Below are 27,442 nucleotides of genomic sequence, written 5' to 3' on the forward strand. Positions count from 1 at the left end.
ATTGCACATACCATGTAAACATTCACAGTGCAGGGAGGAAAAAGTATGTGAACCTTTGGACTTAATAACTGGTTGACCCTCCTTTGGCAGCAATAACCTCAACCAAACGTTTCCTGTAGTTGCAGATCAGACCTGCACAACGATCTGGAGTCATTTTGGACCACTCCTCTTCACAAAACTGTTTCAGTGTAGCAATATTCTTGGGATGTCTGGTGTGAATCGCTCTCTTAAGGTCATGCCACAGCATTTCAATCGGGTTGAGGTCAGGACCCTGACTGGGCCTGGGTCTGGGTGAGTGAGTCCAGATGAGGCCTCCATAGGAAAGTGCTGTGGAAGAAGCAGAATCTGCTACATGAAGACAGGTTTCTGTAATTGCCAGTAGGTTAAGGGAGCGGGAGACAAAAAGGTCATGCGTAAATTGACGGTGCTATATAAATACTCCTAAAACATACCATGCAGACACAGGGAGAACATGCAAACTCCAGGCAGGTGGTGCCTGCAACGTACATTCTGGTGGCCTGTTCTAGAAAAAAAGATTGCAAAGCCTATATTGTGACGAGCGCGGTGCCCGACCCCTGCCCTTCTCACCAACTTGTGACAAAGGACCAGCCAATCTCACACTGCGCTGTCACTTGCGTAGCAATGCCACTCTCAGCTGCACCCTGCATATTTTCCAGCTTGCAGGACCACAATCTATGTGCCAGCAGCCTGAGAGTGATTGTCACTGGGTTAATTAATTATGCAAAAACCCTATAAATTCCAAACTGCCACCAGATAGTTTTGGGACTATCAACTCTTCACAATGTTGGCAAAGAACAATAAACATTCCTAACACACACTGTCACCACAAACAGGGATATTCAGAGGATTATTATATACAGGGGAGGGGGATATTGATCTGGTCAGGTAAGTAGCAGAGGGGGTTGTTAATCAGTTTCAGCTGCTTTGGTGTTAATGAAATTAACAGGCGCACTGGATGGGCAACAATGAGACAACCCCCAAAACAGGAATGGTTTTACAGGTGGAGGCCACTGACATTTTTTCCCTACTCATCTTTTCTGACTGTTTTTCACTCGTTTTGCATTTGGCTCGGGTCAGTGTCACTACTGGTAGCATGAGGCCATACCTGGACCCTACAGAGGTTGCACAGGCAGTCCAACTCCTCCAGGATGGCCCATCATTACATTGCTAGAAGGTTTGCTGTGTCTCCCAGCACAGTCTCAAGAGCATGGAGGAGATTCCAGGAGACAGGCAGTTACTTTAGGAGAGCTGGACAGGGCCATAGAAGGTCCTTAACCCATCAGAAGGACTGGTATCTACTCCTTTGTGCAAGGAGGAACAGGATGAGCACTGCCAGAGCCCTACAAAATGATCTCCAGCAGGACACTGGTGTGAATGTCTCTGACCAAACAATCAGAAACAGACTTCTTGAGGGTGGTCTGAGGGCCCGACGTCTTCTAGTGGCCCCTGTGCTCACTGTCCTGCACCATAGAGCTGGATTGGCATTTGCCATTGAACACCAGAATTGGCAGGTCCACCACTGGAGCCCTGTGCTTTTCACAGATGAGAGCAGGTTCCCCCTGAGCACATGTGACAGACGTGAAAGGGTCTGGAGAAGCCGTGGAGAACATTCTGCTGCCTGTAACATGGTTCAGCATGGCCGTTTTGGTGGTGGGTCAGTGATGGTCTGGGGAGGCATATCCATGGAGGGATACACAGACCTATACATGATAGACAATGGCACCCTGACTGCCATTGGACCATAAAGCTTGATTGACATTTGAGGGGGCACAGCTGACCAGTCACTATTGCCCTCTGCCCCTTAAGCAGAGTGACCGGTCATGGAACAGCACCCCTGTATGGTTTTCAGAAGGCAATGCTAAATAGAGTTGGTGGATCCTCTGGTCTATGAGTGGCCCATGGATACCCATTTATTTTGATGGGCAGTTCATGTAAATGTAGTTTAACCACTTGCCTACTGGGCACTTTTGCCCCCTTCCTGCCCAGGCTAGTTATCAGCTTTCACTGCTGTCGCCCTTTGAATGACAATTGCGCGGTCATGCAATACTGTACTCATATGAAATTTTTATCATTTGTTTGACACAAATAGAGATTTATTTGGGTGCTATTTAATCGCCACTGGGTTTTATATTTTTTTGCTAAACAAAAAAAGCCCGAAAATTTGGGGGAAAAAAAGGTTTTCTTAGTTTCTGTTTATAAAATTTTTAAAATAAGTAATTTTTCTCCTTCACTGATGTGCACTGATGATGCAGCACTGATAGACAGCACTGACGAAGAGGCACTGATGGGCACTGATATGTGGAACTGATGGGCACTTATAGGCGGCAGTGTTGGGCACTGATAGGCGGCACTGATGGACATTGATAGGCACTAAGGGGTACTAATAGACTGCACTGATGAGGTACTGACAGACGTCACTGATAGGCACTGACAGACATCACTGATGGGCACTGACAGACATCACTGATGGGCACTGATAGGTGGCAATGTTGGGCACTGATAGGCGGCATGATGGACATTGATAGGCACTGATGGGTACTAATAGACTGCACTGATGAGGAGGCACTGATGGGCACTGACAGATATCACTGATGGGCACTGATAAGTGGCAATGTTGGGCACTGATAGGTGGCATGATGGACATTGATAGGCACTGATGGGTGGCACTGATGGGTACTAATAGACTGCACTGATGAGGAGGCACTGATGGGCACTGACAGGCATCACTGATGGGCACTGACAGGCATCACTAATGGGCACTGATAGGCAGCATTGATGGGCACTGACAGGCATCACTAATGGGCACTGAAAGGCAGCATTTATGGGCACTGATGGGGCTGCACTGATAATAATCAGGGCACTGATGATCAGTACCCTGAATATCAGTGTATATGTCTCCTCTGAAGATTGCCGCTTATCGGTTCTCCTCTGCTCGTGCGCTGTTAGTGTGAGGAGAGGAGTGTCGACAACTAGAATTTCCTGTTTACATGTGATCACCAGCGATTGGACATAGCTGATCACATGGTAAAGAGCCTATGTCATCGGCCGCGTCCGAGGGCGTGCATGCGCAGCTAGGGCATCATATGATTTTGCATTGAAGTCAATGGTACACAATTTTGCATTAAAGGCCATTGGACACGATTTTGCACTGAAGTCTATGGGCCGCAATTTTGCATTGAATTCAATGTCGTGTCTGTGGGACGCAACAAGCCATTATCTGCACCTTTTTTTTTCTATCCGCAAAATGCCAATAACCCTATTTCTGGCCACCGATATATCGGTGCATCACTTATTCTAGGCGCCGAAGATTTATTCTATTGATCACTTCAAAAGTGAAGATCAGCGGTAACATTTTAGGCACCTGCCTACAAGGGGGTATGGAGGTGAGCATTAGAGGAGGAGGTGCTGTGGTGAACAGAGAATGAGGAGTTCAGAGGTGAGCATCAGAGGAGGGGGCACTGTGATGAACAGAGAATGAGGGGTGCAGAGGTGAGCATCAGAGGAAGGGGTGCTGTGAGTAGAGAATAAGGGGTGCAGAGGTGAGCATCAGAGGAGGGGGCACTGTAGTAAGCAGAGAAAGAGGGGTGCAGAGGTGAGCATTAGAGGAGGAGGTGCTGTGGTGAACGGAGAATGAGGGGTGCAGAGGTGAGCATTAGAGGAGGGGGCGCTGTGGTGAACGGAGAATGAGGGGTGCAGAGGTGAGCATTAGAGGAGAGGGCGCTGTGGTGAACAGAGAATGAGGGGTTGCGGCAGGAAATCTGATGCTGGCACTGAGAGGAACTGACTAAATGACACTGACATCTTCGGTGACACTAATACTGTGATCAGTGATGACACTATATACTGTCACTGTACTGATGGCACTGGCTGGGAAGGGGTTAACGTCTAGGGGCAATCAAAGGGTTAACTATGTACTTAAGAAGTGTAAAGTGTGTACTGTGTGCTACTTTCAGTAAGCAATGTGACTGTTTTATCTTCCTGCTTTGCAGGGAGAAAAAAAGCACAGCCACATCATTCCACTCTGTAGAGAGATCTGTGTTATTTGCCAACACAGGGCTCTCTTCTGTCATTCGCTCAGCCAATCAGCGGGTCCTAGCTATAAATCTTTGGCTGGGTCCTGCTGTTGAGCTTGTACTGTAGCAAAATATAGCATAGCCGGGGCTGCAGGTGCGTGTGTGCGCCCCCTACCTGGAAATGCCAGCTCAATGTACATGTACATGATCTGGTGCAGCAGGGCCTCTCTGCCGCAGTAAATCTGCGTTAGGTGATCCCCAAGTGGTTAAGTGTTGAGTTTTGCAGTTTTTTTTAGCTGTGCATTTTTGTGCATTTCTCATTTATTTCTCTGCGTAGAAAAACAAGCAATAAATGGCACCATATGCGTATCATTAAGGTGTTGTTTAATGGCTTTATTTTCTTTGTCTTTGCTATGGAGCCCTGTGATTTCTCACTTCGCTCCTGCATGGTTTCATTTAATCCAGGAAGCAGGGTAGTTTTTAGCTGACATATTCATTTCATCTCATGTTACAATGTAACACAATCAAAACCTCCTCCATGGTGGATTCAATCTTATTCTACAAAGGAGCATGTGCAGTTGCTGAAACCTGGGATTGAACCAGGGACCTTCAGACCTTGCAGTCTAACGCTCTTCCAACTGAGCTATTTCAGCTTTTAATGCCCCCCCCCCCCCCCAGGGTATGTCATAAGGATCATAATGATGATAAGGTGCTACATGCCTCCCAAAGGGGGGTGATGGATCTCCAATACTAATGACATGGACATGATAGAAGGCACTAGCTGGGAGGTGTAGCATTTCCTATATAATGTATGCAGACATTTTGGAATCTAAATTTTTTGTAAGGGACCACCCGGCGGTACCACTAGCACTCCACTGATCAGGCGTCCCCCCAGCGCACGGAATCTAAGCTCCAGAGTACTTGTTCACCAGGGCCCCTGATGGTGGGGATGGACTTGGAGTACCCTGAGACCAGGTCGTGGCTACTGAGGACACCCGTCAGTGGTAGGGGTATTCGCCAGGGGCTCCCACGGGGAAGAGCCTGATATGAGGAGGTTGGGAGACCCCATTGGGATGGATGGATGGCTGAGCACGTACAAGGTCAGGCAGGCCGGGTCGGTAACTATGCGGACGGTGCGGTACAAAGCAGCGGGCAGAGAATAGTCGGGTCACACGCCAGGTCAGCAACAGAAGGTCCAATAGGGGGCATCCAGGAGAGAGGTCAGGCAAGCCAAGGGTCAGAGTAGGAGAATACAGCAAGGTCAGGTACAATCTGGGTCAGCAACTTACAAGAAACAGGTTCGCAGATACAGGATACAGGATAGACCAGAAGGCACTGAATGACAGCTCAGGGCTGTTTAAATATCGCGCCCTGCACTGTCATTGGTGCCAAGCGCGCGCCCGCGGCCTCTACTGCGCATGCGCGAGCTCGATCGCCACGGTCGGCCAGGCCCTAGTGCCCGTGTCCCTGCACAGGGCGGTGCACTGCGCCTGCGCCGAGACCAGCGCCACTGCGATCCCCGACATTGCCCCCTCCCTACGGGCAACCTCCGGGTGCCCACCCGATCTCTCCACCACGGGTGATCACGAAGAAACTCCCGGACAAGTCTAGGTGCATGAACATTGAGGGCTGGTTCCCAGGAATTGTCCTCTGGACCATAGCCCTTCCACTTAATTAGGAATTGGGTCTGGCCCCCCCTCCTTCGGCACTTCAGGATCGTTTCCACCTCAAATTCTTCTTGTCCTACAACAGTTATGGCCTCCGGAGGCCTGGATTCTCGTTCTGGGAAGGCATCTGGAATCACTGGTTTAAGCAGGGAAACGTGGAATACTGGATGAATTTTGAACGTTTCAGGAAGGATAAGCTCATATGCCACCTCGTTGATCATTTGCTTCACACAAAAAGGCCCCACAAATTTAGGTCCCAATTTCTTCGAAGGACATAGCATTTTCAAGTTGGTTGTTGCCAACCACACCTTATCCCCGGGCTGCAGCACCAGATCCCCTCTTCGTTTCTTGTTAAACGCCTTCTTGTTGTCCTCCTGGGCCCGAGCGATCGCTTCCTGCAATACTTTGTTGTTTGAGGAGAAGAAAGTTAATGCGTCTTGTGTTGCCGGAACTGGGCATTCAGAGACCAAATCAGGAAGAAAGACAGGGTGAAATCCGTAGTTAGAAAAGAACGGAGATTGCCCTGTTGCTGAATGGCTTGCGTTGTTGTATGCAAATTCCGCCAAGGGTAAGAGTGGTAACCAATTATCCTGAAGGAAGGACGTGTAGCAACGCAAGTATTGTTCCAGGGTCTGGTTGGTTCTCTCGGTCTGTCCGTTGGTCTGAGGGTGGAATGCAGAGGAGAGGGATAACTTGATATCCAGAGCCTTGCACAGAGCCCTCCAAAATCTAGATGTGAATTGGACCCCTCGATCAGAGACAATGTCCTCTGGGACCCCATCTAGTCTTACAATTTCCTGGATAAATATTCGCGCCGTCTTGGATGCTGACGGAGTCTTCTTCAATGGAACGAAGTGGGCCATCTTTGATAGTCGATCAACGACCACAAGGATCGCGTTGTGGTCTTGGGACGGTGGGAGCTCGACTATAAAGTCCATCGCGATCCTTTGCCAAAGTCGTTCGGGAATCGGCACAGGCTGCAGCAGTCCCTAAGCCTTGTTCCTCGATGGCTTGTTTTTCTGGCAGATGGTGCAGGATCTTACATAGAGCTTGCAATCCTTGGCCATGTTCGGCCACCAAAAAGAGCGTTGGAGAAGCTCCAGGGTCTTGGCTGGGCCAAAGTGTCCTGCCATCGGGTGGTCATGGCAATGTCCCAAGACAAGGGTTCGGACTTCTTCAGGTACCATGATTAATCCTTCCTTCCATAGGAGTCCCCCCTTGCTCTGGAGGGACACCCCAACTGGGGTTGACATGGCCGTGGATGCATCCATTAGCTTGGACCGAAGGTCTGTCTGGAGCGCCAAGAAATTTCCTGAAGACAGAATAGTATCAGGTACCGGTTCTTCTTTGGAGTCCTCAAACATGCGTGATAATGCATCAGGTTTCGTATTTTTAGATCCGGGCCTGTACGTGATATGAAAAAAGAACCTGGAGAAGAACAGTGCCCATCTTGCCTGTCGTGGGCGTAAACGTTTGGCGGTCCTCAGGTACTCAAGATTCTTATGATCCGTGAAGATCAAGATGGGGTGTGAGGCACCTTCCAGCAAGTACCTCCATTCTTCTAGTGCCGTTTTGATGGCTAACAACTCTCGATCGCCGATATCGTAGTTCTTCTCGGCTGGGGTAAGTTTTCTCGAGAAGAACGCTAGATGGAGTAATTCTTTGGTGCCTTTTCGCTGGGACAGGATGGATCCCACCACATTCTCCGATGCATCTACTTCCAAGATGTAGGGCAGGGCAGCGTCTGGATGGCCCAGAATGGGTGCCGAGGTAAATAGCTTCTTCAAGGCCTCAAAGGTTTCCTGAGCCTCTGGCATCCATCTGAACCGGGTTCCAAGTTTGGTTAGCTGAGTTATGGGGGAGACCAGACCCGAAAAGTTCTTAATGAACTTCCGATAAAAGTTTGCAAAACCGATAAACCGCTGGACGCCCTTTTTGTCTGTGGGTACAGGCCAATCCAAAATTGCACAGACCTTCTGAGGGTCCATCGCGATCCCTGCGGTGGAGATAATCAGACCCAGAAAGGTAATGCTAGATTGCTCGAAACAACACTTATCTGCCTTGGCGTATAACCCATGCTGACACAACCGCCCCAACACCCTTGCCACATGTATCCTGTGATCCTTCAGGGAGGATGAGAAGATCAGTATATCGTCTAGGTAAACGATAACAAAAATGTCAAGGAAATCCCTGAAAATATTGTTTACAAAATGTTGGAATGTGGCCGGAGCATTGCACAGCCCAAATGGCATGACCAGATATCCGAAATGCCCAAACCGGGTACGGAATGCCGTCTTCAACTCGTCCCCCTCCCTTATGCGAACCAGGTTGTAGGCCCCCCTTAGGTCGAGTTTAGTAAATATGACCGCAGCCTTCAGGCTCTGAAATAACTCTGGTACCAATGGCAACAGGTAACGATTTTTAATCGTGACTCTGTTCAGCTCCCGATAGTCAATACACGGCCTCAGAGACTTGTCTTTTTTTTCCACGAAGAAGATCCCCGCCCCTGCTGGTGAAGTGGAGGGACGGATGAACCCCTTCTGGAGACTGTCCTCTATATATTCCTTCAGGGCCCCCAATTCAAGTTCAGATAGGGGTAAAATTTGCCCAAAAGGAATCTCGGAGCCGGGCAACAAATCAATGGGACAGTCATACGGGCGGTGGTTGGGCAGGGTATCTGCTCCTCGCTTACTGAATACATCCAAGAACTCATGATATGCTGCGGGAATAACCTGTTTCAGATCAGAGTCCCCTTCGGAGCATAGGAGGACCCAGTGGGCTGCCGGGCCCAAAGTGCGACAGTGTTCCTGACAGTATGGGGAAGGGAACAAGATTGACCCGGTTTCCCAGTCAATTTGGGGGTTATGGGCCCGCAACCAAGGGAGCCCCAAAATGACTAGGAAAAGAGGTGACGCAATGGCATCCAGGTGGAGGAATTCCTGGTGCTGGTTGGCAATGGTATTGGCGATGGGGGGAGTTTGCTGATTAACCACTCCTGATTTTATCTGGGAGCCATCGGCCAAAAATATGTTAAAGCCCCTCCTTCTAGGTTGGAGGGGAATTCTCTGCTGGCGAGCAAAGTCTAGATCCAGGAAACAACTGCATGCCCCCGAATCAATTATGGCTTTCACCTCCACAGTCCTTTCTGGAAGCTGAAAGGAGAGGGGCACAAATAAGTATTGGGAAGGACTGACTTTGCCAATAGACAAAGAAGAAAAAGAGGTACACTTACTCATTTTCTGAGGGCAGGATCGTACCATATGACCGGCTTCACCACAGTAGAGGCAGAGGTTCTGAGAGCGTCTCCGCTGGCGTTCTTCTGGTCATAATTTAGGCCGAGCCAGGCCTAGTTGCATGGGTTCTTGAACGTCTCCTGGAGGTGGGTTCTGGACACTTGGTCTGGTTGGTTGGCTGGGGCCTTGGAATGGACCCCAGGAATTTCCGCGACCCTGGCCGGACCTCTCAAACCTGCGTTCCCGCAGTCTTCGTCTATTTTTATCGTCAGGGCAGTTAGGTCCTCTAATGACTCGGGACCCTCCACCCGGGCCAGCTCATCCTTTAGGGGTTCTGACAGACCCATGCGGAACTGGTGCAGCAAAGCGAACTCGTTCCAGCGTGTATCCCCCATCCAATGCCTAAATTCAGCGGCGGTATGATTGCGTAGTAATAACAATTCATAGACAAATCTGAAAATTCTGTAAAAACAGATGTTTTAGACGGCGAAGAGCCTGCCACTGAAAATCTCCCCTCCCCCTCCAATGTGGTTGCACTCCATTATTAGTATACTTACTGATTCAATTGGTGTGCATGACTTTCTTCCCTCTAACTTTGCCCAATCGATGGTCTTGAAGAACGGGCGGCTCCTGATGTCACTGGTTAGGTAGTTTCGTCCCTCCTGGTCTTTCCACAGAAGCTGTAAAGAAGAATAAAATATAATTAGAGAATGAAATATAAGTGACACAGAATGAGCAATAACACTATCAATATCTGAGCAATAGACAAGCCGAGGCTCTGTGTGTACTTACTCTTTTAGGAGGTTGCAGAGGTCAATGTTCATATCCAATGGATAATTGGGCTCCAGATGATTCATTTTCTGCTGCACTTGGTGTAGGTTGTCCATTCTGGCGATGAAGGGATGGTTGCCAACCGCCCTCTCGAATACTATTATTCCAAGGGAGAAATAATCAACCATGCTGAAATAATCCATGTTTTCTAGGACCTAAAGAAACATAATAGAAAGAAGGATTAACATGATGTCAGACCAGGCAGAGGACGAGAGATTACAACTAGAGATGAGCGAAGAAATGAAAAATTCGATTCGGCTGATTCGGCGAATTCCAGTGTGAAATTCGATTCGATGCGAATTTCTCCGCTACGAAGATGACTTATTTAAAGGGTTTCTAGGCTTCAGAGAGCCTTTAAATTAGTGCAGAACACTGTACCTTTAATTTAAATGCCCTTGGAGATGAGGAAGGAGAAGGAGAAGGAGAAGGATGAGAAGAAGGAGAAGGAGAAGGATGAGAAGAAGGAGAAGGAGAAGGGTGAGAAGAAGGAGAAGGATGAGAAGAAGGAGAAGGATGAGAAGAAGGAGAAGGAGAAGGATGAGAAGAAGGAGAAGGAGAAGGATGAGAAGAAGGAGAAGGAGAAGGATGAGAAGAAGGAGAAGGATGAGAAGAAGGAGAAGGATGAGAAGGAGAAGGATGAGAAGGAGAAGGATGAGAAGAAGAAGGCTGAGAATAAGGAGAAGGATGAGAAGAAGGAGAAGGAGAAGGATGAGAAGAAGGAGAAGGATGAGAAGAAGGAGAAGGAGAAGGATGAGAAGAAAGAGAAGGATGAGAAGGAGAAGGATGAGAAGAAGAAGGATGAGAAGAAGAAGGATGAGAAGAAGGAAAAGGATGAGAAGAAGAAGGATGAGAAGAAGGAGAAGGATGAGAAGAAGGAGAATGATGAGAAGAAGGAGAAGGATGATAAGAAGGAGAAGGAAGAGAAGAAGGAGAAGGAGAAGGATGAGAAGAAGGAGAAGGATGAGAAGAAGGAGAAGGATGAGAAGAAGGAGAAGGATGAGAAGAAGGAGAAGGATGAGAAGAAGGAGAAGGAGAAGGATGAGAAGAAGGAGAAGGATGAGAAGAAGAAGGATGAGAAGAAGGATGAGAAGAAGGAGGAGAAGGATGAGAAGAAGAAGGATGAGAAGAAGGAGAAGGATGAGAAGAAGGAGAAGGAAGAGAAGAAGGAGAAGGAGAAGGATGAGAAGGAGAAGGATGAGAAGAAGGAGAAGGATGAGAAGAAGGAGAAGGATGAGAAGAAGGAGAAGGAGAAGGATGAGAAGAAGAAGGATGAGAAGAAGGATGAGAAGGATGAGAAGAAGGAGAAGGATGAGAAGAAGGAGAATGATGAGAAGAAGGAGAAGAAGGAGAAGGATGAGAAGAAGGAGAAGGATGAGAAGAAGGAGAAGGATGAGAAGAAGGAGAAGGATGAGAAGAAGGAGAAGGAGAAGGATGAGAAGAAAAAGGATGAGGAGAAGGAGAAGGATGAGAAGAAGGAGAAGGAGAAGGATGAGAAGAAGGAGAAGGATGAGAAGAAGGAGAAGGATGAGAAGAAGGAGAAGGAGAAGGATGAGAAGAAGGAGAAGGAGAAGGATGAGAAGAAGGAGAAGGAGAAGGATGAGAAGAAGGAGAAGGATGAGAAGAAGGAGAAGGATGAGAAGGAGAAGGATGAGAAGGAGAAGGATGAGAAGAAGAAGGCTGAGAATAAGGAGAAGGATGAGAAGAAGGAGAAGGATGAGAAGAAGGAGAAGGATGAGAAGAAGGAGAAGGAGAAGGATGAGAAGAAAGAGAAGGATGAGAAGGAGAAGGATGAGAAGAAGAAGGATGAGAAGAAGAAGGATGAGAAGAAGGAAAAGGATGAGAAGAAGAAGGATGAGAAGAAGGAGAAGGATGAGAAGAAGGAGAATGATGAGAAGAAGGAGAAGGATGATAAGAAGGAGAAGGAAGAGAAGAAGGAGAAGGAGAAGGATGAGAAGAAGGAGAAGGATGAGAAGAAGGAGAAGGATGAGAAGAAGGAGAAGGATGAGAAGAAGGAGAAGGAGAAGGATGAGAAGAAGGAGAAGGATGAGAAGAAGAAGGATGAGAAGAAGGATGAGAAGAAGGAGGAGAAGGATGAGAAGAAGAAGGATGAGAAGAAGGAGAAGGATGAGAAGAAGGAGAAGGAAGAGAAGAAGGAGAAGGATGAGAAGGAGAAGGATGAGAAGAAGGAGAAGGATGAGAAGAAGGAGAAGGATGAGAAGAAGGAGAAGGAGAAGGATGAGAAGAAGAAGGATGAGAAGAAGGATGAGAAGGATGAGAAGAAGGAGAAGGATGAGAAGAAGGAGAATGATGAGAAGAAGGAGAAGAAGGAGAAGGATGAGAAGAAGGAGAAGGATGAGAAGAAGGAGAAGGATGAGAAGAAGGAGAAGGAGAAGGATGAGAAGAAAAAGGATGAGGAGAAGGAGAAGGATGAGAAGAAGGAGAAGGAGAAGGATGAGAAGAAGGAGAAGGATGAGAAGAAGGAGAAGGAGAAGGATGAGAAGAAGGAGAAGGAGAAGGATGAGAAGAAGGAGAAGGATGAGAAGAAGGAGAAGGTGAGAAGAAGGAGAAGGATGAGAAGGAGAAAGGATGAGAAGAAGAAGGCTGAGAATAAGGAGAAGGATGAGAAGAAGGAGAAGGATGAGAAGAAGGAGAAGGAGAGAAGGAAGAAAGAAGAAGGATGAGAAGGAGAAGGATGAGAAGGAGAAGGATGAGAAGAAGAAGGATGAGAAGAAGGAAAAGGATGAGAAGAAGAAGAGAAGAGAGAAGGATGATAAGAAGGAGAAGGAAGAGAAGAAGGAGAAGGAGAAGGATGAGAAGAAGGAGAAGGATGAGAAGAAGGAGAAGGATGAGAAGAAGGAGAAGGATGAGAAGAAGGAGAAGGATGAGAAGAAGGAGAAGGATGAGAAGAAGGAGAAGGAGAAGGATGAGAAGAAAAAGGATGAGGAGAAGGAGAAGGATGAGAAGAAGGAGAAGGAGAAGGATGAGAAGAAGGAGAAGGATGAGAAGAAGGAGAAGGATGAGAAGAAGGAGAAGGAGAAGGATGAGAAGAAGGAGAAGGAGAAGGATGAGAAGAAGGAGAAGGAGAAGGATGAGAAGAAGGAGAAGGATGAGAAGAAGGAGAAGGATGAGAAGGAGAAGGATGAGAAGGAGAAGGATGAGAAGAAGAAGGCTGAGAATAAGGAGAAGGATGAGAAGAAGGAGAAGGAGAAGGATGAGAAGAAGGAGAAGGATGAGAAGAAGGAGAAGGAGAAGGATGAGAAGAAAGAGAAGGATGAGAAGGAGAAGGATGAGAAGAAGAAGGATGAGAAGAAGAAGGATGAGAAGAAGGAAAAGGATGAGAAGAAGAAGGATGAGAAGAAGGAGAAGGATGAGAAGAAGGAGAATGATGAGAAGAAGGAGAAGGATGATAAGAAGGAGAAGGAAGAGAAGAAGGAGAAGGAGAAGGATGAGAAGAAGGAGAAGGATGAGAAGAAGGAGAAGGATGAGAAGAAGGAGAAGGATGAGAAGAAGGAGAAGGATGAGAAGAAGGAGAAGGAGAAGGATGAGAAGAAGGAGAAGGATGAGAAGAAGAAGGATGAGAAGAAGGATGAGAAGAAGGAGGAGAAGGATGAGAAGAAGAAGGATGAGAAGAAGGAGAAGGATGAGAAGAAGGAGAAGGAAGAGAAGAAGGAGAAGGAGAAGGATGAGAAGGAGAAGGATGAGAAGAAGGAGAAGGATGAGAAGAAGGAGAAGGAGAAGGATGAGAAGAAGGAGAAGGATGAGAAGAAGAAGGATGAGAAGAAGGATGAGAAGGATGAGAAGAAGGAGAAGGATGAGAAGAAGGAGAATGATGAGAAGAAGGAGAAGAAGGAGAAGGATGAGAAGAAGGAGAAGGATGAGAAGAAGGAGAAGGATGAGAAGAAGGAGAAGGATGAGAAGAAGGAGAAGGAGAAGGATGAGAAGAAAAAGGATGAGGAGAAGGAGAAGGATGAGAAGAAGGAGAAGGATGAGAAGGAGAAGGAGAAGGATGAGAAGAAGGAGAAGGAGAAGGATGAGAAGAAGGAGAAGGATGAGAAGAAGGAGAAGGATGAGAAGGAGAAGGATGAGAAGGAGAAGGATGAGAAGAAGGAGAAGGAGAAGGATGAGAAGAAGGAGAAGGAGAAGGATGAGAAGAAGGAGAAGGATGAGAAGAAGGATGAGCAGAAGGAGAAGGATGAGAAGAAGGAGAAGGATGAGAAGAAGGAGAAGGATGAGAAGAAGGATGAGAAGAAGGATGAGAAGAAGGAGAAGGATGAGAAGAAGGACAGTTCTGTGACAGTTTCTGTCTATTTCTGACAGTTCTGGGACATTCACTCCATACAGCGGTTTCAACCGCTGTATGGAGGGAATGTCATAGAACTGTCAGAAATAGACTATTAATGACAGTTCTGGGACTGTCCTTCCATGCAGCGGTTGAAACATTGTATGTATTTGTTTCCATAAATGGATCCATTTATGGAAACAAATACATACAATGTTTCAACCGCTGCATGGAAGGACAGTCCCAGAACTGTCATTAATAGTCTATTTCTGACAGTTCCATGACATTCCCTCCATACAGCGGTTAAAACAGCTGTATGCAGTGAATGTCCCAGAACTGTCATAAATAGTCTATTTCTGATAGATCTGGGACATTCACTCCATACAGCTGTTTTAACCGCTGTATGGAGGGAATGTCATGGAACTGTCAGAAATAGACTATTAATGACAGTTCTGGGACTGTCCTTCCATGCAGCGGTTGAAACATTGTATGTATTTGTTTCCATAAATGGATCCATTTATGGAAACAAATACATACAATGTTTCAACCGCTGCATTGAAGGACAGTCCCAGAACTGTCATTAATAGTCTATTTCTGACAGTTCCATGACATTCCCTCCATACAGCGGTTAAAACAGCTGTATGCAGTGAATGTCCCAGAACTGTCATAAATAGTCTATTTCTGATAGATCTGGGACATTCACTCCATACAGCTGTTTTAACCGCTGTATGGAGGGAATGTCATGGAACTGTCAGAAATAGACTATTAATGACAGTTCTGGGACTGTCCTTCCATGCAGCGGTTGAAACATTGTATGTATTTGTTTCCATAAATGGATCCATTTATGGAAACAAATACATACAATGTTTCAACCGCTGCATTGAAGGACAGTCCCAGAACTGTCATTAATAGTCTATTTCTGACAGTTCCATGACATTCCCTCCATACAGCGGTTAAAACAGCTGTATGCAGTGAATGTCCCAGAACTGTCATAAATAGTCTATTTCTGATAGATCTGGGACATTCACTCCATACAGCTGTTTTAACCGCTGTATGGAGGGAATGTCATGGAACTGTCAGAAATAGACTATTAATGACAGTTCTGGGACTGTCCTTCCATGCAGCGGTTGAAACATTGTATGTATTTGTTTCCATAAATGGATCCATTTATGGAAACAAATACATACAATGTTTCAACCGCTGCATTGAAGGACAGTCCCAGAACTGTCATTAATAGTCTATTTCTGACAGTTCCATGACATTCCCTCCATACAGCGGTTAAAACAGCTGTATGCAGTGAATGTCCCAGAACTGTCATAAATAGTCTATTTCTGATAGATCTGGGACATTCACTCCATACAGCTGTTTTAACCGCTGTATGGAGGGAATGTCATGGAACTGTCAGAAATAGACTATTAATGACAGTTGTGGGACTGTCCTTCCATACAGCGGTTGAAACATTGTATGTATTTGTTTCCATAAATGGATCCATTTATGGAAACAAATACATACAATGTTTCAACCGCTGCATGGAAGGACAGTCCCAGAACTGTCATTAATAGTCTATTTCTGACAGTTCCATGACATTCCCTCCATACAGCGGTTAAAACAGCTGTATGCAGTGAATGTCCCAGAACTGTCATAAATAGTCTATTTCTGATAGATCTGGGACATTCACTCCATACAGCTGTTTTAACCGCTGTATGGAGGGAATGTCATGGAACTGTCAGAAATAGACTATTAATGACAGTTGTGGGACTGTCCTTCCATACAGCGGTTGAAACATTGTATGTATTTGTTTCCATAAATGGATCCATTTATGGAAACAAATACATACAATGTTTCAACCGCTGCATTGAAGGACAGTCCCAGAACTGTCATTAATAGTCTATTTCTGACAGTTCCATGACATTCCCTCCATACAGCGGTTAAAACAGCTGTATGCAGTGAATGTCCCAGAACTGTCATAAATAGTCTATTTCTGACAGTTCTGGGACATTCACTCCATACAGCGGTTTCCGGCAAAAAGTGTATGTGCAGAGTTCCTCTATTCTGCAGATACACTTAGAGGAGCTCTGCAGATACACTTAGAGGAGCTCTGCACATACACTTTTTTCCGGTTTGGAATTATTCTTATTTTCATCCTACTTCTTCTTCTTCTTCTTCATCCTCATCCTCATCCTCTTCTTCTTCTGAGGATGAGGATGAAGAAGAAGAAGAAGAAGAAGAAGAAGTAGGATGAAAATAAGATTAATTCCAAGCCGGCAAAAAGTGTATGTGCAGAGCTCCTCTAAGTGTATCTGCAGAGCTCCTCTAAGTGTATCTGCAGAATAGAGGAACTCTGCACATACACTTTTTGCCGGCTTGGAATTATTCTTCTTTTCATCCTACTTCTTCTTCTTCTTCTTCTTCATCCTCATCCTCAGAAGAAGAGGATGAGGATGAGGATGAGGATGAGGAAGAAGAAGAAGAATGAAAAGAAGAATAATTCCAAGCCGGCAAAAAGTGTATGTGCAGAGTTCCTCTATTTCTGACAGTTCTCTCACAGCTTCTTCACATGTACAGCGGTTGAAATATCTGTATCCTAAATGGAAACTAATAGATACAAATTGTATCTATTAGTTTCCATTTAGGATACAGATGTTTCAACCGCTGTACATGTGAAGAAGCTGTGAGAGAACTGTCAGAAATAGAGGAACTCTGCACATACACTTTTTGCCGGCTTGGAATTATTCTTCTTTTCATCCTACTTCTTCTGCTTCTTCTTCTTCTTCTTCTTCTTCTTCATCCTCATCCTCATCCTCTTCTTCTGAGGATGAAGAAGAAGAAGAAGTAGGATGAAAAGAAGAATAATTCCAAGCCGGCAAAAAGTGTATGTGCAGAGTTCCTCTATTTCTGACAGTTCTCTCACAACTTCTTCACATGTACAGTGGTTGAAACATCTGTATCCTAAATGTAAACTAATAGATACAATGTTTCAACCGCTAAACATGTGTTCCTTCTGTCAGAGAACTGTCAGAAATAGCGGAGCTCACTGCAGGGACACTTTTGCCGGCTGATCGGGAAATGTTCGATTCGCGCACCCGAAGTAGGCAAAATTTCGGTTTCGACACGAATCGAATATTTCCTGAAATTCGACTCGAATTCCGGTTCGCCTAGTTCGATTCGCTCATCTCTAATTACAACATAGTGATTTATGCAATTATGAAGCTTACGTAGGACTAAAATTGCACTGAAACGGCATCAAACTTTTTACATGTTTGATGGAATGGGAAACAGTTAAACACTCTAGGTCTTTTCCTAAAGGTACGCTTTAACTGTCCCTTTAATGTAGGTGGATGAAGGTATACTGACCCCAATAGCTCAATATTCACAAGCGCTCCCCATGTTAAACAGAAGAAAGAATATAGTAGCTGAGCAATTACTGGAGGTTTTACCCCAATTGTATGTGTGAATTGGGCTGGACAGATCCATACATGTACAACTGGCCTCAATGTCCCCTACAAAGAAGCTCCAACAGTGCTCCAGGTCTTGGAACTTACCACCTTTTGTTGGGGGTATTGTTCTGGCCTGGGAACCCACTATAAACAACCCAGGGCACCAGTGGAGAGATTCTCCATTAAGTGAAACTTGAGCACCCTTTTATCTTTTCTCTATATTCAGCCATGTTCATTGGTATATCTTGATAAATATTACAATTAAGTCTGATATCGGGCTTATACGTACTTCTGGAGCCATGTAGGTTGGTGTCCCTGCATATCCATGAGTTCTCTTAGACTCGGTGACTCCCCTCACTGATAATCCAAAATCTGCAATTCTGGCATGGCGGGCGCTGTCTAAGAGGATGTTTTCCGGCTTCAGATTTTGGTGAATGATCTCTTTGGCATGCAGGAATTGCAGGCCGCATACAATTTCTGCCGTTAGATTTCTAATGGAAAAAGAAATACATGAGTTAGCATCGAAAAATATCACAGATCAGTTAAATTAAAGATGAAGTGACTTCTAAATATAGTACATAGGGTTAAGGATGGATGGGATCAGTGATCAACCAACCCTGATTCCAAACTGACCCTGACATCAAACTTACCTTATGGTGTCCAGAGGAAGTGGAGCTGAAAATGTTATCAGGTCACGAAGCTCTCCTCCGCTCAGATTATCCATAACAAAGACCAGATGAGTCTGAAAAAATAAGAAAAATGGGTTGGATTATAGACAATGAAAATTTCACATTGTGGAGGACTATATAGAGACACGCATGCTGGCAGACAGTGCAGTATGTTATCTTTACTAAGTGCCTCCTGGGGGATTTCTGGAAAACCGGACAGAGAAGAAACGTAGGCCACCATCACTGGAATAGCTTTTTCCCAATACTAGTTTTGTCTGGCTTTTAGGGTGATCCAATGACTTCCATACTTTGGTTCAGCATCCTGGAAGATGTTTGTAGATCAGGAGTCCTGACCTCTTTTATCTTGCTAGTTGTAGATTTATTCCAGCTCAGTGACTCAAAGATTTGTGGCCAAAGACATCCAGGCAGCTAGCAGTGTCAAAAGTCAATGCTGGCAGCCTCTTAGTATGTGGAGGAAAACCTCTACTCTGTACAGTTTATTTCACCAAGCTCCTCCTTGTAGGGAGCACTCTAGAGTTCATCTCTTAGCTTTACTGCGTTCCCCTAATCTACAGCCAGAGCCCTCAGAAAAACCTGGCGTGGGACACAAGTGAAGCTCTCTTCTGCCTCCTCCAACTTAGCACTTCGTGCCTGATTGACTAGATGAGAGGTCATCTCATGGGGCAGGGGGATGCTTATCCTTGTGAATGTATCGACTCCCAAAAAAGACACCATTTTCATAACTATTGTAGGGGGTGTGGATCAGTAATGGACAGGGAAGAGATGAAGAAACTGGGAAAAGAAAATACTCACCTTTGTCTGGAATGAGCCATATATATGAGTAATATATGGGCAATCTCTGCCTTCTTCTAGAATGTATCTTTCAGTAAGCGCAAGGAGGGGATTAGATTTCAGGAGTTGTCTTTTTTTGACAAACTTCACCACCAGCTTTTGGTTAGTGGCAGGATGGGTGGCCAACGCTACTTTCCCAAAGCTCCCCAAGCACCTTATGGAAGGTGAAGTTTTCCAAACATAGTTTGGATGACTGGACCTTCCTGACACAGCTGGATGGGACCAGTTCAGATGTCATGGCAGGGATGGACGGAGTTGGAAAGTATTGTTGACGTTCAACATCCCTGCTTACTGAAGCTTGGTCATTCAGTAATCCACTGTCGATTTTGCTCTGTGGATTCAGCTCAAGCATTAGGTCTCCAAGATGTGCAGCCACCAGAGGTGGCGGCCCACTCTTTATGGAGTTTGGAGGCTTTTTGGGCTTTAATAAATTGGCGAATGCAGCCCAAAATTTGTTTTCAACCTCATTGTTGTAAGGAGTGACCAGATTTGGCTGGTTCTCCTTAACTGTATCCAATGGGGTGAGTTTCAGCTCACTGATGGATGGAATCAGTGCTTTCTCTCCCTCCATGGTGTATGAAGTGACCAGACTTTGCTGGTCCTCCATTGCTTTGTCCAGTTTGGTCATTATACTCTATATACATATAAAAATGCAGCGCTGTAAAATGATCAAATCATGCAAATCAACACAATAATAGTCCTGAAAAGGTGCTCATTAATTCCCAGTGCCAATGGAAAGAATGCAAACTAACCAGAAGCGCATTTAAAATACGCATGTGTGTAAGGAATCCTGGAGATTCCCCTCTCTCCCTCTGGTCATGTGCTGAAATGGATGACGATAACGCCCTCTAGTGGGAAAACGAAATCCTGCAGGTCAGGAAGCTCCCAGGATAGGATATTCCTCTTCAGTGGAACCAGGGCTGGGATTGAAATCACTCTGTGGCTGTGAAATTGGGAGAAAGACCCCTCACAGAGGACACAGAGAGATACTCATAGTGTAGTATATTACTTCAATTTATTTCAAAAAAACAAGTAAAACATATAATCAGGTGGCAAGTGAAAGTGACCCACTGACCCTCTTAAAATTATAGGTGGCCGCCGGGCCTCCACATGGCACCGGCGGCATAGTGTCAACGACGTCCACAGGCTCCCTCTGACGCGTTTCGTGCGCACACACTTCTTCTGAGGTAGAGCAAGGACGTCTCACTGAGCTGAGATCTTGGTACTAAACACCACTTATACCCAGACTGCAGGGTCACATGACCTCGCCTGGCAGTTATTAACCTGTCGCTGCCCGAAACATTTTTAACACATCTCACAAACAGGTTAACAATCAACTTTTTTTTTTTTTTTACTAAAAAATGAATTAGAACACCCATACATGACTTATTTGCTGACAGCAGAGACCCTTGAGAATAAAATGGGGGCTGTGTTAATTTTTTACATCGCACAATATTGGCGCAGATGTTTACTAAATGCAAATTTAAAGGAAAAAATACATCTGTCCATTTGATTGTACACAAACACCCGATTTTGTTTTCTTGGTAAAATATGAAGGATAATGTTGAGAAGAGTAAATAGATATCAGAGATGTAAATGTATAAAATTGTGCCTATCTGGAAATGGTTTTTCATTTATTTTATATAAATGTATTTTTTTTTCAACTTTATTGATTTCACATAAACAGACACGAGGCTGAGAGGGGCGGGTTGCAGACCTGAGCTCCACCCAACAGGTAACATGTGACCTCCACTCCAAACAAACAATAGCCACAATTTCAGGAAGTGGAGGTCACATGTTTCCTGTCGGGCGGAGCTCCAGTCTGCAGCCATTGGTTGTTCGCTAATGGAAGGTGTGTGCTGGGAGGAGGAGGGGCGAGTACCGAGAGGACATGGTGTGTTGGGTCAGCTCGTTGTACGATATTCCTCTTTTAACCTCTCGTTGCATAATATTTTGAATTTTCATATATTTTTTCATTAACTAAAGCCTTTCCAAAATGGCGCCCAGCGACCTTGGTTGCTATGGACACCACGTCTTTCCAAACAAAGGCGTTCCTTGTTGGTCCCGCCCCTCGCTGCACGCAGCGCCTCCCGGTCACGCCCTTTTCCTTCTCCGGGATAGTTCATTAAGGTACCCTGAGTTCTATGGGGGACTCTGATATAATGGGGTCTCTGTGCTATAGGGGGACTCTAATGGGGTCTCTGTGCTATAGGGGGACTCTGATGGGTTCACTGGTCCTATAGGGGGCACTCTGGTATAATGGGATCACTGTGCTATAGGGGGATTCTGATGGGGTAATTGTGCTATAGGGGGATTCTGATGGGGCCACTGTGCTATAGAGGGACTCTGATGGGGCCACTGTGCCATAGGGGGACTCTGATGGGGCCACTGCGCCATAGGGGGACTCTGATGGTTATCACTGCGCCATAGGGGGACTCTGATGGGGTCACTGCGCCATAGATGGACTCTGATGGGGTTACTGCGCCATAGATGGACTCTGATGGGGTCACTGTGTCATAGGGGGACTCTGATGGGGTCACTGCGCCATAGATGGACTCTGATGGGGTTACTGCGCCATAGATGGACTCTGATGGGGTCACTGTGTCATAGGGGGACTCTGATGGGGTCACTGCGCCATAGGGGGACTCTGATGGTTATCACTGCGCCATAGGGGGACTCTGATGGGGTCACTGTGCCATAGGGGGACTCTGATGGGGCCACTGTGCCATAGATGGACTCTGATGGGGTCACTGCACCATAGGTGGACTCTAATGGGGCCACTGTGCCATAGGGGGACTCTGATGGTTATCACTGCGCCATAGGTGGACTCTAATGGGGTCACTGTGTTATAGGGGGACTCTGATGGGGTCACAATTTAACCACTTGCCGACCAGCCACTGTAGAAATACGGTAGCAGGTCGGCACGGCTGGGCAAAAGCGCGTTTTAAAACGCGCTTTTGCAAAACAGGTAGGGGGCGTGCGCGAGGCCACTCTACCTGTCCCACCGATCATGGCCGCGGGTGTCAGTCGCTGTGTCCCGCCTATTAGCGGCAATCACTGACAGAGAGCAGGGCTGCAGTAGCTGTGCTTTCTGTCTATTCCCTGACAGCTCCAGGACAGGCTGATCGGGACAGAAGAGTTTCTCTCTCCGAATCAGTGTGGCTCCCTGCAGTACACACCCCGCCCCCTAGTAAAACACTCCCCTCACACAGTTAACCCTTTCACTGAATAAAAAAGTTATCCCCTTCCTCCCCAGTGCCATTAGTACAGTGTCAGTGGTTTTTTTTTTTTTTGCACTGATCACTGTATTGGTGTCACTGGGGATGTCAGTGACCCCAAGTCACTTCCCCCCCCCAGTGTCAGAATGTCCGCCGTAGTCCCTCCATAAGTCGCTGATCGCCGCCATTATTAGTATAAAAAAAATTAAAAATCCGAGTATCTTTCCCGCCATTTGTAAACGCTATAACTTTCACGTAAACCAATTAATTTACACGTATTGGGTTTTTTTTTTAGCAAAGACATGTCGCAGAATGCATTTTGGCCGAAATTTATGACGAAATTTGATTTTTACATTTTTTTACTGGACATGTTTTATAGCAAAAAGTCTAAAATATTGTTTTCTTTTTCTCAAAATTATCAGCCTTTTTTTTTAAAGCGCAAAAAAATAAAAAATGCATAGGCGATCAAATACCACCGACTCTATTTGTGTGAAAAAAAGGACATAAATTTCATTTATGTACCGTATTGCATGACCGCGCAATTGTCCGTTAAACTAGCGCAGCGCTGTATAGCAAAAAAATGGCGTAAATTGCAGTATCTATACCATAGTTTGTAGACGCTATAACTTCACACAAAGCAATCAATATACACTTATTGGGATTTTTTTTACCAAAAACATGGAGCAGAATACATTTTGGCCTAAATTTATAACCAACTTTGAGTTTACTATATATTTTTATAGCTGAAAGTAAAAAATATTATTTTTCTTCAAATTTTTGGTCTTTTTTTGGTTATAGCGTGAAAAATAAAAAGCGCACAGGTGATCAAATTACACCAAAAGAAAGCTCTATTTGTGTGAAAAAAAGGACGTAAATTTTGTTTGGGTGCAGCATTGCATGACCGCGCAATTATCAGTTGAATTAGTGCAGCGCCGAGTAGCAAAAAGAGGCGTGGTCATTAAGGGGGGTAAATCCTCAGGAGGGTGAGGGGTTAAGGGGCACTCAGATGGGGTTACAGATATAAAGGGGGACTGTGTGTATGTATATATATTTATTTGATACATTTAAAAAAAAATAACATCTCTCTGTATATATAGATCCTGCCACTTCCCTCTCTGTATATATAGATCCTGTCACTTCTCTCTCTCTGTATATATAGATCCTGCCACTTCTCTCTCTCTGTATATATAGATCCTGCCACTTCCCTCTCTGTATATATAGATCCTGCCACTTCTCTCTCTCTGTATATAGATCCTGCCACTTCTCTCTCTCTCTCTCTGTATATATAGATCCTGCCACTTCTCTCTCTCTCTGTATATAGATCCTGCCACTTCTCTCTCTCTGTATATATAGATCCTGCCACTTCTCTCTCTCTGTATATATAGATCCTGCCACTTCTCTCTCTCTGTATATACAGAGAGAGAGAAGTGGCAGGATCTATATATACAGAGAGAGAAGTGGCAGGATCTATATACACTTATATATACTTCCTGCCACTTCTCTCATTTCCTGCCACTTCTCTCTCTCTGTATATATAGATCCTGCCACTTCTCTCTCTGTATATATAGATCCGGCCACTTCTCTCTCTCTGTATATATAGATCCTGCCACTTCTCTCTCTCTGTATATATAGATCCTGCCACTTCTCTCTCTCTCTCTGTATATATAGATCCTGCCACTTCTCTCTCTCTGTATATATAGATCCTGCCACTTCTCTCTCTCTCTCTCTGTATATATAGATCCTGCCACTTCTCTATCTCTCTCTGTATATAGATCCTGCCACTTCTCTCTCTCTGTATATATAGACCCTGCACTTCTATCTCTCTCTGTATATATAGATCCTGCCACTTCTCTCTCTCTGTATATAGATCCTGCCACTTCTCTCTCTCTGTATATATAGATCTGCCACTTCTCTCTCTCTGTATATATAGATCCTGCCACTTCTCTCTCTCTGTATATACAGAGAGAGAGAAGTGGCAGGATCTATATATACAGAGAGAGACGTGGCAGGATCTATATACACTTATATATACTTCCTGCCACTTCTCTCATTTCCTGCCACTTCCTCTCTGTATATATAGATCCTGCCACTTCTCTCTCTGTATATATAGATCCTTCCACTTCTCTATCTCTGTATATATAGATCCTGCCACTTCTCTCTCTCTCTGTATATAGATCCTGCCACTTCTCTCTCTCTCTGTATATATAGATTCCTGCCACTTCTCTCTCTCTGTATATATAGATCCTGCCACTTCTCTCTCTCTGTATATATAGATCCTGCCACTTCTCTCTCTCTGTATATATAGATCCTGCCACTTCTCTCTCTCTCTCTCTGTATATATAGATCCTGCCACTTCTCTATCTCTCTCTGTATATAGATCCTGCCACTTCTCTATCTCTCTCTGTATATAGATCCTGCACTTCTCTCTCTGTATATATAGATCCTGCCACTTCTCTCTCTCTGTATATATAGATCCTGCCACTTCTCTATCTCTCTCTGTATATATAGATCCTGCCACTTCTTCTCCCTGTATATATAGATCCTGCCACTTCTCTCTCTCTGTATATAGATCCTGCCACTTCTCTATCTCTCTCTGTATATATAGATCCTGCCACTTCTCTCTCTGTGTATATAGATCCTGCCACTTCTCTCTCTGTATATATAGATCCTGCCACTTCTCTCTCTCTGTATATATAGATCCTGCCACTTCTCTATCTCTCTCTGTATATAGATCCTGCCACTTCCTATCTCTCTCTGTATATAGATCCTGCCACTTCTCTCTCTGTATATATAGATCCTGCCACTTCTCTCTCTGTATATATAGATCCTGCCACTTCTCTCTCTCTGTATATAGATCCTGCCACTTCTCTCTCTCTGTATATATAGATCCTGCCACTTCTCTCTCTGTATATATAGATCCTGCCACGTCTCTCTCTGTATATATAGATCCTGTCACTTCTCTCTCTGTATATATAGATCCTGTCACTTCTCTCTCTCTCTGTATATATAGATCCTGCCACTTCTCTCTCTCTCTGTATATATAGATCCTGCCACTTCTCTCTCTCTCTGTATATATAGATCCTGCCACTTCTCTCTCTCTCTGTATATATAGATCCTGCCACTTCTCTCTCTCTCTGTATATATAGATCCTGCCACTTCTCTCTCTCTCTCTCTCTCTCTCTCTCTGTATATATAGATCCTGCCACTTCTCTCTCTCTCTCTGTATATATAGATCCTGCCACTTCTCTCTCTCTCTGTATATATAGATCCTGCCACTTCTCCCTCTCTGTATATATAGATCCTGCCACTTCCCTCTCTGTATATATAGATCCTGCCACTTCTCTATCTCTGTATATATAGATCCTGCCACTTCTCTCTCTCTGTATATAGATCCTGCCACTTCTCCCTCTCTGTATATATAGATCCCTGCCACTTCCCTCTCTGTATATATAGATCCTGCCACTTCTCTCTCTCTGTATATATAGATCCTGCCACTTCTCTCTCTGTATATATAGATCCTGCACTTCTCTCTCTGTATATAGATCCTGCCACTTCTCTCTCTGTATATAGATCCTGCCACTTCTCTCTCTCTGTGTATAGATCCTGCCACTTCTCTCTCTGTATATATAGATCCTGCCACTTCTCTCTCTGTATATATAGATCCTGCCACTTCTCTCTCTCTCTGTATATATAGATCCTGTCACTTCTCTCTCTGTATATATAGACCCTACCACTTCTCTCTCTGTATATATAGATCCTGTCACTTCTCTCTCTCTATGTATATATAGATCCTGTCACTTCTCTCTCTCTCTGTATATATAGATCCTGTCACTTCTCTATCTCTGTATATATAGATCCTGCCACTTCTCTCTCTCTGTATATATAGATCCTGCCACTTCTCTCTCTGTATATATAGATCCTGCCACTTCTCTATCTCTGTATATATAGATCCTGCCACTTCTCTCTCTCTGTATATATAGATCCTGCCACTTCTCTCTCTCTGTATATATAGATCCTGCCACTTCTCTCTCTCTCTCTCTCTCTGTATATATAGATCCTGCCACTTCTCTCTCTCTCTCTGTATATATAGATCCTGCCACTTCTCTCTCTCTGTATATATAGATCCGGCCACTTCTCTCTCTCTCTGTATATATAGATCCTGCCAATTCTCTATCTCTCTCTGTATATATAGATCCCGCCACTTCTCTCTCTCTCTCTGTATATATAGATCATGCCACTTCTCTCTCTCTGTATATATAGATCCCGCCACCCCCCCCTCTCTCTCTCTGTATATATAGATCCTGCCACCTCTCTCTCTCTCTCTCTCTCTCTCTCTCTCTGTATATATAGATCCTGCCACTTCTCTCTCTCTGTATATATAGATCCTGCCACTTCTCTCTCTCTGTATATATAGATCCTGCCACTTCTCTCTCTCTCTGTATATATAGATCCTGTCACTTCTCTCTCTCTGTACATATAGATCCTGCCACTTCTCTATCCCTCTCTGTATATATAGATCCTGTCACTTCTCTATCCCTCTCTGTATATATAGATCCTGTCACTTCTCTATCCCTCTCTGTATATATAGATCCTGCCACTTCTCTCTCTCTCTGTATATATAGATCCTGCCACTTCTCTCTCTCTCTGTATATATAGATCCTGCCACTTCTCTCTCTCTCTCTGTATACATAGATCCTGTCACTTCTCTCTCTCTGTATATATAGATCCTGCCACTTCTCTCTCTCTCTCTGTATATATAGATCCTGCCACTTCTCTATCTCTCTGTATATATAGATCCTGCCACTTCTCTCTGTATATATAGATCCTGCCACTTCTCTCTCTCTGTATATAGATCCTGCCACTTCTCTCTCTCTGTATATAGATCCTGCCACTTCTCTCTCTGTATATATAGATCCTGCCACTTCTCTCTCTGTATATATAGATCCTGTCACTTCTCTCTCTCTCTCTCTGTATATATAGATCCTGCCACTTCTCTCTCTGTATATATAGATCCTGCCACTTCTCTCTCTGTATATATAGATCCTGTCACTTCTCTCTCTCTCTGTATATATAGATCCTGTCACTTCTCTATCTCTCTGTATATATAGATCCTGCCACTTCTCTCTCTCTGTATATATAGATCCTGCCACTTCTCTCTCTCTCTCTCTCTCTCTCTGTATATATAGATCCTGCCACTTCTCTCTCTCTGTATATATAGATCCT

The 27,442-nt window shown here is 44.9% G+C and overlaps 1 non-coding gene across 1 annotated transcript; it reads right to left on the bottom strand.

Moving 5' to 3' along the window:
- Nucleotides 1-4,613: 4,613 nt before the first annotated feature.
- On the bottom strand, nucleotides 4,614-4,687 carry TRNAC-GCA (transfer RNA cysteine (anticodon GCA)). Its single transcript has one exon. It is a non-coding gene; the product is annotated as a tRNA-Cys (tRNA).
- Between the last annotated feature and the right edge of the window lie 22,755 nt (nucleotides 4,688-27,442).

The sequence above is a fragment of the Staurois parvus genome, unplaced genomic scaffold (assembly GCF_062004578.1).
Source record: "Staurois parvus isolate SC_StPar_1 unplaced genomic scaffold, SC_StPar_1.0 ptg002108l, whole genome shotgun sequence".
NCBI lineage: Eukaryota > Metazoa > Chordata > Amphibia > Anura > Ranidae > Staurois > Staurois parvus.